This window comes from Sitophilus oryzae, unplaced genomic scaffold (assembly GCF_002938485.1).
Source record: "Sitophilus oryzae breed Bouriz unplaced genomic scaffold, Soryzae_2.0 scaffold_395_pilon_pilon, whole genome shotgun sequence".
Classification (NCBI taxonomy): Eukaryota; Metazoa; Arthropoda; class Insecta; order Coleoptera; family Curculionidae; genus Sitophilus; species Sitophilus oryzae.
The window spans coordinates 1,444,278-1,456,625 of record NW_022146968.1 but is presented as its reverse complement, the minus strand read 5'-3'; the positions used below and the strand labels follow the sequence as shown (position 1 = coordinate 1,456,625).

The following is a 12,348-nucleotide window of genomic DNA, read 5'->3' as shown; positions in this document are numbered from 1 at the left end:
TTACGAAAATTTATGTTCAATTTAAAACGAAAACAGTCTGTGAAATTTATGGTTACTGATAAGTTTTACGTGATTTCTAAATATTTCAAACACGTTCTATAAACTCGGAACGAATATTTTTATTTCAAGAGAGAAAAATGAAATATTTACTTCCTAGATGACTCAATTTCCTCAGACATTGAATGATAAAGATGAAAAATGTTAAAACATTTAAAAATTATAAATCGGCAATAGTTGTTATGGAACAGTCAGCTTAAAGTCTTGTATCATGCGATCGGCCAAAAAAAAACAAATCAGATTATATTATATGGCATGTGTTATCACCAGAAATTTTTAGTGTATATGGAAAACACCTAATAAGAAATCTAAGAATATAATAAAAGAATAGAGTGGATACGACAAAAGACCCGGGTAGTAAATTTCATCCACAGAATCAAATCCCTCAAGTGGCAATGCGCAGGACATGTGACAGAAAGGACAGATAGGCCACAAAAATTACAGCACAGTACCCATGAGGAACCAAGAGACCTAGAGGAAGACCAAACTTGATATGGGACTATTATATTAGGAAATTAGCAGGGATAAATTGATGAAAAATAGAGGAAATTCTTTGCAAGAGGCAAATAACACTGCGGCAGAACGTCTGCTTAACAGGCACGAAAATTCCTTATCTTGCTGGTAATCTCGAAAATTTGTATACCCTAGACTTTAATATTACATTATAATAATACAAAAAATTGTACAGGGTGTCCCATTAAGAATATCTCTAGGCTGTATCTCGGAAAGTATTAGTCGTAGGGCTTGCGGAAAACATATTTATTACTAAAGAGACCATGATAAATTGCTGGAAGTTATTTGCAAGTTTGTAGAACGGTCTCTTGGGGGCGTAACTGCTACGGAAAATAACAAAATGGAATTTTTAAGAAATTTTGCCTAGATACGATGCACTATAAATAATAGCTTTATAATTGGTAAATTTTGGATCTTTTATGTTAAAACCATATTCCCCTATTTGCTAAAATAAACTGGTGGGGGAAGGTTAGTTCTGTTTTTATTTAAATGTTAATAACTCCGGACTGGATCGGAATCCAAGAAATGAGAGCTCGTTTAAAAGAGCGTTTCTTACTCTATATTATACCACATAAACGATAAAAATAAGGTTTTGAACGTAGACGCTAGGAGGCGCTGTCTTACAATTTAACAAACATTACGCGTTTTTTTCAAAAAAAAATAAATGCGATAGTGTATGTAATTTTAGCTGATACTAAATAGTAATAAAAACTTAAAAAGTCAGCGAAAACCGCATCTTGATATCCTTTTTCAAACCAAAGTTATTAGCAAAATTATAATAAATACGAAAAAATAAGCCTTTAATTACCTTATTTTTCTAACACAATCCCTAGGGTTATCACTAGCCCTCTTGATTATGATCATTCTAATAAAAAAATAAGATAAAAAAGCTTATTTTATTGAAAAATTCAACAATGTACCAGAATACCATAATACTAGGTGTATTAAGATCTAGTGTTAGAAAAATATGGTAATTAAAGGCTTATATTTTCGTATTTATTATAATTTTACTAATATCTTCGGTTTGAAAGAAGATATCAATTTACGGTTTTCACTGTCTTTTTAAGCTTTTATTACTCTTTACTATCAGCTAAAATTACATATACCGTCGCATTTAATTTTTTTGAAAAAACGCACAATCTTTGTCAAATTGTAAAACAGCGCCCCCTGTCGTCTACGTTCAAAAGCTTATTGTTGAACGCTCTTTTAAACGAGCCCTCATTTGTTGGGTTCCGTTCATCAAGTCTGGAGTTATTAATATTTAAATAAAAACAGATCTAACCCTTTTTTAAGGGAACATGGTTCTAACAAAAAATATTCAAAATTTACTGAATATTATGAAGCTATTATTTATAGCATCCGTTATCTAGGCAAAATTGTGTAAAAACCTTTTTTTCTTATTTTTTATAGGCCTTCTAAAGGCCGATCTACTGGGTGCGTCTCAAAAGTGGCTCACCCCCATAACTTTTTTATTTTTTCAGTTAAAAAAACGAGATTTGGTATGTTAGTAAATGACATAAATTAGGATTGATTGACGTATTCAATTGTTTTCGGTCACTTTCTGTTTCACCGGAAATGATTACAACTTTTCATTTTTAAATGGCATCGTCCGTATTTTTTTTTACTTTATTCAATAGAAAATAACATTCTGAATAAAATGACATATCATATGTCAACTTTTGACATTTCGCATATGGTTTATATGAAATTATAATATGTGCGGTTCGTAACGACAAATTGACTCGAAATACCAAGTGTTTGGTATCAAATTATTCGTAACAAAATGCTTTTTCCAAATACGCTAATGAGCCACCCACGTTCCATTTGAAAAAATTGAGATATGATTAAAAATACGATTTGTGCATTTTCTAACTGGTCAGGACAAGACACTAAAAACATTAGACGATCAAATCTATTTTCCCAAGGCTCCTTAATTAAGAATTAGTGTTTTTAACATAGCCATGGCACTCTAGCTTGAATTTTAAAATACGATTTTTTATTCAGCAAAAATGTAAAAATTTGACATATGATATGTTATTCTATTCAGAATGTCATTTTCTCTCGAATAAAGTAAAAAAATACCGAGGGTGCCATTTAAAAATCAAAAGTTGTAGTCATTTCCGGTGAAACAGGAAGTGATTAAAAACAACTGAATACGTCAATCAATCCTAATTTATGTCATATACTAACATACCAAAAAAAAGGTAAAAAAAAACAACTTGACTTTTTTTTATAGAATAGATACCTATTTGGTATTATATACAGAGAACAACAGGCTACTAGTAACATAGCAAGTTGCCGGACGAATTTACGTTTACCCGTTTTGCGTTCGTACTCGAGATTCACTGCCGGCTAGTCGGCTGGTCAGGCAGTACGCAGTTGCAGTTGTGCTTGGACGGCTCGGTCATGACAGACTAGGAATACGACTCGAGGAGTGCCGAGTATTTATTATTTTCATTTTAAGAGTTTACCTTCACTTAAGGTAACATTTAAAATGAAAATATTTAAATATTTATTATTTGAGTGTGTTTACAAGCCAAAACTAAAAATAAATAAATTCTTTAAACCCAAAAAAAACTAAAATATTACTCTAAATAAAAAAAAGTTATAACAAGTGTTCAAAAAGACCATCTTCTTGTGCTAGACAGAAGGCTAGGCGGTCGTAAAATCCCCGTCTGACATTGGCTAACATATTAGGGCTAATAGTTTGGAAAGTCTCTCGTATTTTTACTTGAAGCTCATCCATATTATTAGCCCTATTATGACCACACACTTTGGATTTTATATAACCCCACAGAAATAAGTCATTGGGAGAAAGATCTGGTGATCTAGCGGGCCACAAAATAGTTCCATGTCCACTAATTAAACGGTTGGGAAAAGTGTTGTTCAAATATTCGTTAACAATACGGGCATTGTGGGCAGGACAACCACCTCAGCAATTTGATTACTTGAAAACGTGGGATTTTGATCCGCGGTAGCACAAATCAACACTTGCTTTAACTCCTATTCTTCATTAATCAACACATCAGGCTTTTTGTGTTTTTGTGGGAACACGCACCCATGTATTTCAAAATTATTAATAACTCTTGATACAGTAGGTAAAAATGGAATTGGCCTGTCTACAAAAGTTTGTGGAAAAATTGTTTGTATATCCCGATAAGACCTATTTTGGAAATACCATTCTACAATTTGAATTTTCTCACGAACTTCGTAAATATCCATTATTTTACTTAAAAAATAAATTTTACACGAGAACTGTCGCGAGAATCTATGTATTCGTTTTGGCTATTAAAACACGAATAAATACAAATTCTGAAACATTCTTATCACATATCGACCTATTTTTATTTTATCGCATTTTTTCGCCTGCTTTTTATCCGGCGGACGGGTATACGCTAATTCGTCCGGTTCTGCCTATGTTACTACTATGGTGGTCCGGTCTGTATAATATAAGTATGGCGAATATTTATTCCTATTATAAAAACAGAATTTAAAATTTTAAAAATGTAATCTACAAAATCTAAAAAATGAGCCCTATACACTCTCTCAAAAAATATAATAATTAAAAAATCAAAATGAAATCCGAAATCATACTTAACGGAAAAATAGAAACAATTAAACAGAAGTAGGTATTTGTTCACATACTAACATTAGAAAATAAAATCAATAACACTTGATAAAAAAAAACCATTGTGAGCCAAAATAACACAATATCAAAACAGCACCACAACTAAAAAAGAAAAGTATGTATTTGTACTTACACCCATCCCATAATAAAACATAATAATAGAATCTAACTCTTTACTCTTTGACAAGACTATACACATCGGGACAGGTCAACTCTGTGTATAGGATTTTAACGTGTAAGACAGTGATGTAGGCAGCTTAATGGCAAATCAAATGTATTAAAAAGAGAAAAAAGTTGGGTGGGTATGGGTGGGAACATTTCTTCTGAGCGGTATTGCCAGATTTTGCATCAAAATTTCAAACCGCAGAAGTAGACGTTTCAAAAAAATGTGGCATCTAGGGTTGGATCTGGATTTTCAACAATTAGTTACTCATTTTACTACAACTGTAATAGATTACATTTAGCTTAAATATATTATCTTCATTTCAGTAGTATACATGAACATTTTTAACATAGTTTATTTTATTCTAATTTCTTTAAGACTACGATAATATACTGGTCGGCAAAAGAAAATCTTGGGTCGTTTATTTTAGTCATCATTTACCTACATGTCTAGAAGTGAATCGCTATGGCAATCTTGTAAGTCGGGGAGAGAAAATTATTACCTATCCACTTAATCCGGAGCTCAACTTCATACGCTTGGGAAAATTCTTGCTCTTTTCTCTTTGTTCATTTATACAATCACAGAGTCTATAGACTCTGTGCACGACAATCGGCACCCAAAGCCGTGTGTACATTATCGGTTATATCATTAAATAAACTAACCAAAAATATGCTGTATTACGTAGTAAATGGTGCAAATTCTATTGTCGACCATTCTAATCAGTATTAAATAATAATGGAGTGAGCCAGTGTGAAGTGAGACATTAAATGATTGATCTTTTGTTAAATTACGTGGTATAACTTAACACAATGATGAATCGTTTAATGTTTCATATGCACCTCCATAATTATTTAATCTGTAATCATACTGATTACATTGTTCAACAACAGAATTTGCGCTTTTAGTACGTTTTGGAATTAATAGATTATCTGTCTTATTATGCAACTAAGGATGTACGTGTCTACGTAATAGTGCATCAGCATCTCTCTCAATATATCGTATTGTACTGAACACGTTGACACACGAGAATCAGCAACCAAAGCCGTGTGTACGCTTCATTAAATAAACTAACCAAAAAATATGCTCTATTACTTAGTTACGTACATCCTCAGTTACATAATAGGACCGATAATCAATTAATTACATAATGTTGTAAATATCAAAATTCTATTGTCGACCGATCCGGATTAAGTGGATAGGTAATAAACTTCTCATTTTTCTCCCGTATTTTATAGTCTTTTCTCTTTCAGTATATCGTATTGTACTGAACAAACGTTGACTTTATTCTTCATACACACGACAATCGGCATACAAAGCCGTACGTTGTACGTTTTATTAAATAAATTAACCTTTTTGTTTATTTATTGGTTCGTTTATGCTTTATTTAATGATTGATATTATTTTGTCAAGTTATACCACCAAGTGCTATAAACTAGTACAAAATTAAAAAACTTAATTTTAAGTAAAGTTCTTTGAAATATATCTGTATTACTATTATGAATGAAAACTCTTATCCATTTTTAATTTGGAATTATATTAATTGCCATGTGTCATGTTTTTATTATTATTGTCAATTTTCTGCGGATAGCTGATAAATTAATCTATTGTCAATTCAATATGATTATATTATGATGTTCAAATACCATTTTGTTATTCATAAAAACGGCCTTTTTATTACTTCTCTGTCATACTGATCCATCAATAAATATTTCTTACGTGTTGCAGCAGACCAGCAAAATTTATTAATTTTATGGTCCTTTATATTTACTCATCCCTGATTCCATCCAATTATGGCCGCTGATGAAGCGGGAGGTAGACGTTCGCTTTCGGTCATAGGCGTACTGAAAACTAAAATTTCTTATCCTCGTATTCAGAATTATAAATAGCAATAAAAAGGATAAAGATAAGTAAAACTTTATACTGATAAGTTTGCTGTACCAATATTAAAAAAATTGGTAGTAGGAAATATTATTTCATAATATTATGACATGATAATGTTATAATGTAATACTATAAAGTAAAGTAAAAGATTTGAAGTTAACATCTCCTTTTTGCTGCCAGGGCTAATTTGGACGGGGCCTACTTTGTTTACGCGGAATCCGAACAGCGGTCCTCGGTCAATGACCGAGCAAGTGTCTAAATCGACTCTTACTCACGAGATATCCGATCTCATCCGGCCTTGAACCGGCGTGAATGAGCAGTGTGTGTCAAAATATTTTACACTTTTGCCTTTATTGGACAACAGCACGATACAGAGTTTCGAACTGGTCACCCGTCTATCCACTAGTATCGCCTTACGTCGCTTAACTTCGGTGTTCTAATGGGAACCGGTGTTTCGACGTAGCTGGACCGTTGGTTGCCCGTAATACTATAGCTACAACCGTTATAACACTAGTTATACCACCCCGCATAAATTCAGTATTATTATAAATAAGTAATTTATTTCACACCCCTTAAAGTGTAGCACAATTAGAATCATAAAAACGATGCCACTTAACAGTTACATAATGTTTATAATGTTAATTTTAAAGGCCGTTTTACATAAAAATTGTTTATCTGTTTTTATTTATGATACAAAACCCGCTTGATCATAAAACTTTTTGATCATGTCGATGAGTTTTTTTTTATATTGAGTATGTATGGGGCTTAAGAAGCAGCGTGGTGAAGGCGTTGTTCCACTGTTTGCATCTTAAACATTGTCAGCTGTCATAAAAAGATTATTATTAAAATTCTAATAAATTAAATTTTACAGAATTCATAAGCAAAACTTTTAAACTAAAATTGGCTGTAATACTAAATCTAAATGAAAATAAAATATTAGTACGCCTATGACTCAAGAGTTTGGTTTGGTTTGGTGGCGACACGTGCGAAGAGATATGCATGGCTTCCACATTTCGAGAGGCGGTATGGCCGTAGATGCCAGGTCTAGGAAATATTCCCTAACATTAAGGTTTCTATCCAGGAAATACATTTTTCGAAAGCATATTTTTGGACACAATTTAGTGTGTGTATTTAATTTGTTTTCTCAAACTTGGCATTTCTAAAAGTATCATTAGATAAATATTTTAAAAGAATATTTTTGTTGGTTGATTGACCGTGCCAACCAGGCTTCAGGAAATTTTCAAAACTTCATCTGGCAACACTGACAGTATCGAAGTCCTAGAACGGTAGACAGAAATCAAATCAGTCGGATTTGAAAGGGGTTGGGTGTACATCATTCTACAATATATTTACGATTTTGAAGGTTATCCATACATCTCGAGACGTTTAATCTTTTAACAATAAAAATAATTAAACGTCCGGTTGTATCTATACTGCTCATGTTTTTGTTGCTGTTTCAGCATAAGTTAAAACAAGCATTAAAAAAATGACTAAAAATCAACTTTAAAAAAGGACAATTAGCAAAATAATTATAAAAAATTAAATCAAAGGTTCAAAAATACCTCCCTGTTGTGCTTCGCAATAGCCAAGACGGTTATAAAACTCTGACCTAACTTTAGCTAACATAACAGCGGGGATATTTTCTAACGACTGAACGATTTTTAATCGCAGCTCGTCAATATTCATGGGTCGTTCATGGTTATGGCCATAAATGGAGTTTTTTACATATCCCCACAGAAAGAAGTCATTGGGCGACAAATCAGGAGAACGTGGTGGCCAATTAATTGTGCCTTGTGTGGAAATTAGCCGATTGGGAAATGTGGTTTGAAGGAACAGATTTACGTTCCGCGCGTTATGCGCAGGACAGCCATCCTGCTGAAACCACACTTCCTCAAAATTGATTGGCAAATTTCGAACTGCTGGTACAATTTGGTTTTGTAGCATATCCAAATATTTGGCAGCTGTTAACATACCATCAATAAAAAAAGGCCCAATGATATGATTTTGCAGCATGCCAGCCCAAACATTTAGTTTTTGTGGATATTGTGTCCGCAGTGCCATACTAAGGTGCTTATTTTCTCGAGACCAATAACGTACTATCGAGGATTGTGGTAGCCATGTAAGGGAAACGAACTTTCATCTGAGAATAATATATTTTCCAAAAATAAATTATTCCGATCGGCTCTTTCTCTTACAGCCTCGCAAAACTCCAGACGTCTGTTACAATCTGCGGGAAAAATTTCTTGCGTGGTACTGATTTTGTAGGACTTTTTTGATATCCATGCTTTTTTAAAACCCTGCGCACCGTTCGAGCATTGCAACCAACTTGTTCGGCTATATTTCGGCTTGAACAAGGTTCGCTTGTTTCGACCGCGGCACAAATATTAATTACCTTGTCGGGAATCACCTTCTCTGCGCCTTCCTTATTGTTACAATTTCTGCACGCCGCAATGCAGCCTGTTTGCTCAAATTTATGGACAATGTTGCGTACAGTTGTGGCACAAGGCACAGGGCGATCTTGAAAGGTGAACACAAAACGCCCAATGACCTCTTCCACACTTGACGAAATGTAAAACCATTTAACGATATGCACCTTCTCTTCGGTCGTATAAATAGCCATTTTTGAAACACTTAACGTACATACCGAAACAGCTAGGCGAAAAGAATGATGCAAAAATAGTTTGGATCTCAGGTGATCTATTTCCTTTCCCCACCCTTTCATCTACATAAAGGTGCGTATTCACTATCCGAACGAACGAATGCTACTATCCAACGAGCGAACGTCCAGTCTTGTTCGCGCGGTTCTATAATTTTCATTCGTTTGCGAACGTCTCTGATATACCGACTGGAAACGGATGATGGAGCGAACCGAATGGCGAAGGGCCGCATGCATTCGGTTTGCTGTCCAAATATACCGAATTTCATTCCTTTGTTCTTTTGGATAGTGAATACGAACCTTAACATAAAGCACCGCCCCTCTCAATGCGTTCTCCCACCATGCTTATGCTTTACCTTGCCCACACCCGTAAAAACCGGCAACACTGTATCGGTCGCAACGGCTTCTCGCCGGCCCCTTTTGATGATGTCTCTCTGTCTGTCAACCGGTCATTTATATTATTCTCTGTCTTACACGTTAAAATCCTATACACAGTAATCAAATGACCAGGTCGGTATATGTATTTCTTAGGTTTAGGTTCCAAGTAAGAATGATACTTGATTAAATTTACCTACTAATAATACTACCGTATGATCGAAAAAAAACGGCGTCATCGATGGCAATGAAATGAAGATCGCTGTCATTTTATATGTAAAATTATATGGGACATGTCATCGATCGTCATTTCCAAGCCAACTCGACGCCGTTTTTTTTCGATCATACGGTGCTTAGTTTGAACCCTCAGTCTCCTATCTTTTAACTTGATCCAAGACTCAATCACATCTGTCAATTCTATATTATCTGTTATGTCGCGCTCGCTTTTCAGGCTCATTAAGAAATCTAATCGTTCATTAGCCATGGTGGTACGTAACATGTTTTTACGAATTTTAAAGTGCTAAATTTTCGCTCGTTTCCAGACGTGTTGCAACTGAAAACGCAGCGGTATAGATAAGTTGACAAAAAAGAAAACTGTCTTTAAAAACGTATTTTTGCTCGATGGCAATTTTCATTACATCTTCCATGGAAGCAACCTTTTTCTCTATACAAATATCAAAAAATACCTCCAATTCGCTCTGTAAACTAGCTGGATCGGGTTTATTGGAGGGAAATAATAAGATCGCTGCTTCAATATTTTTACTGTCCATAACGGCTTTTTTAGACAAACGGAAAGAAATATTTTTACGAAAGGTTGTATAATTTTTAGGACTTCAGATAATTTTTTTTCCAAAAAACTGATGAGGATATCTAAAACTTAAAAGAATTCGTGTCGATAAAATGCGTTTATGTCCATGAGTGCAGCATTTTCATTTTGTTGATCAAACTTTTTTGGAATAACGTTCCGTCGATGGTGCCTTTTAAAATCTTCATCTGCATTGAGATCTAATGATGCCGCAAATGTTTTGGAAGCTTCAATTAGGTTGTTTACTTCAACGGGATTTGGTCTAATGGTTTGCAGGGTATTTTTGACACTGTTTATAATAGAGAAGGCCTCAATAACATTTAACTTGTCGGATTCTAGGATTTTGGTAACAATTTTCATCTTTAAAAAAACAGTGTTTAAAAACATTAGACAGCAGAAAAAATCAAAATTTAAACGTTTGCATGATGCAGAACTTTTTTTTAATGCAAACTAAATTAAGATTTTTGAATTGAAATTTTTATTTTATTTTTTGATTGTTGGCAATTTTTGTTAGTTAAAACTTATATTCTATTTTTTTATTACGATTAGTAGCTTGGTAGGTAGATTTTGCCAACCGCATTTGGAACCAAGTGGCTTGACTTTGGGGGGGGGGGGGGGAATTCCCCATCCCCCCCACCCCATTGGGCCCGGCCCTGCTATTATCTAAAAAAATGTAAGAATATCTTTTTTTTTACCCTTACAGGAATACCTACAGGAGTTTTTTTTACAAGTTTACCCTTACCTAATGGGTAGGAACCCACTAGGTACCTCATTCTGAAACGAAGGATAAAACACACCATTGGTCAAACACCTGGCTGTCCCGTAGGCGATGCATGCTTTCGAAAAATACATTTCTCTTTACTTTTCCAGAGTGCATTGCCGAATACCGGTCTTTTGTCATTCGTTCAGAATTCGATATTTAACGGTAAATCATCTTACAGTTATTGTGTGTGTGCTTCCTATTTAATAAATTAGGTGAGTCTATGCTCACTAGGGTGTCCGTTATTTACAAAGTTAATCATTTCTCTCACGACGCCCTCTAAATTTTTAGTTTATTGTCTAAAAAAAATAACAGACCATTGTAAACCCTTAATATTCACAATAAACCTTGCCCCAAAGACGATTCAATTCCCATTTAAATTACATGGGAATTTGCCACTTTTTGCAAATATATTTTTTTCTCTCGATCTTGTTCTCTAGCAGCCATGACAATCACATATTCCTGTACAGAATTGAACTCTCTACAAAAAAGTCTCTTACAATTTTTCGATAAACCTACTCCTTCAAAAGTTATTCCTACCATTTATGTATAGTTGATTTATTTTAATAAACAATGTTTATATATACAATTCTGATGGTGTTCTAACAAAAGATGCTTGCTAGATAATTATCTCCGATTGTTCCTTAATGTGTAGGTACTTCGTAGCAAAGACGTTCGGTGTTCGTTGGCAACGCGAAAGAATTCGTGCGGTATATGTTCGTTGTGCAGTGGACAACACGCCTAACTTTACAGCCTACAGCCAACAAATTCGACCAAATGCTTTCCACCCTATTCGTTCGCTTATCTTAATGCGCCTTTAATAAACAACTACGTGACTACCTGTCGTAGACAAGGTAGTATTCAAATCGCAAGTAAGAGCCATTATTCATTTTGTACGACTTCCACCACTCACCTTCAGCTCGTAAACAACCGTCTTCATGCATGAGTAATGTTTGTTTATAATTTACAGCTCACTTAGTTATATAGTATACCGCGTTGCAGTTACTTTTTTAAAGAGGCAATCTCTAGAACATCTCTAATCATCGCAACCCATAGTTATTATGTAAAAGTACGTCTACTGGATTTGTGTCTATGAAAGAAATTTAAAGAATGCAGACACAATTTTGGAGTAAACACATTTAAACAAACAGGAACAAATTTTATAGATCGCTACCAATACAGGATACAGGATTATTCACCAGATACGACACGGAGTATTGTAGCTAAACGATTAGATTTTTACAAATTGTAAGTTTTGGGTTCGGTGAAGGACTACTAGAGCTACAATTTAAAAATATCTTTACAAGATACAGAGTGTCCCAAATAAATAAAAAATATCAAAGTTGTATTTTTTTAAATGGAACAGCCTGTATATTATTAAATTTTTAATCTACGATTAAAATAAAGGTAAATTTGATTAGAGTTTACCGCATTTTAATCTTCCCGTTTTTGAATTATTTACGTTTTTTTTGAAAATACAGTACAACTACAATACAAAAATAATTTTAAT

General features: G+C 33.9%; 1 protein-coding gene across 1 annotated transcript in view; it reads right to left on the bottom strand.

The window, feature by feature from the left end:
* The window catches only part of LOC115885527 (peptidyl-prolyl cis-trans isomerase CYP95-like), a 541,467-nt gene that overhangs the window by 248,096 nt on the left and 281,023 nt on the right, over positions 1–12,348 (bottom strand). The gene's annotated exons all lie outside the window — the stretch shown is intronic.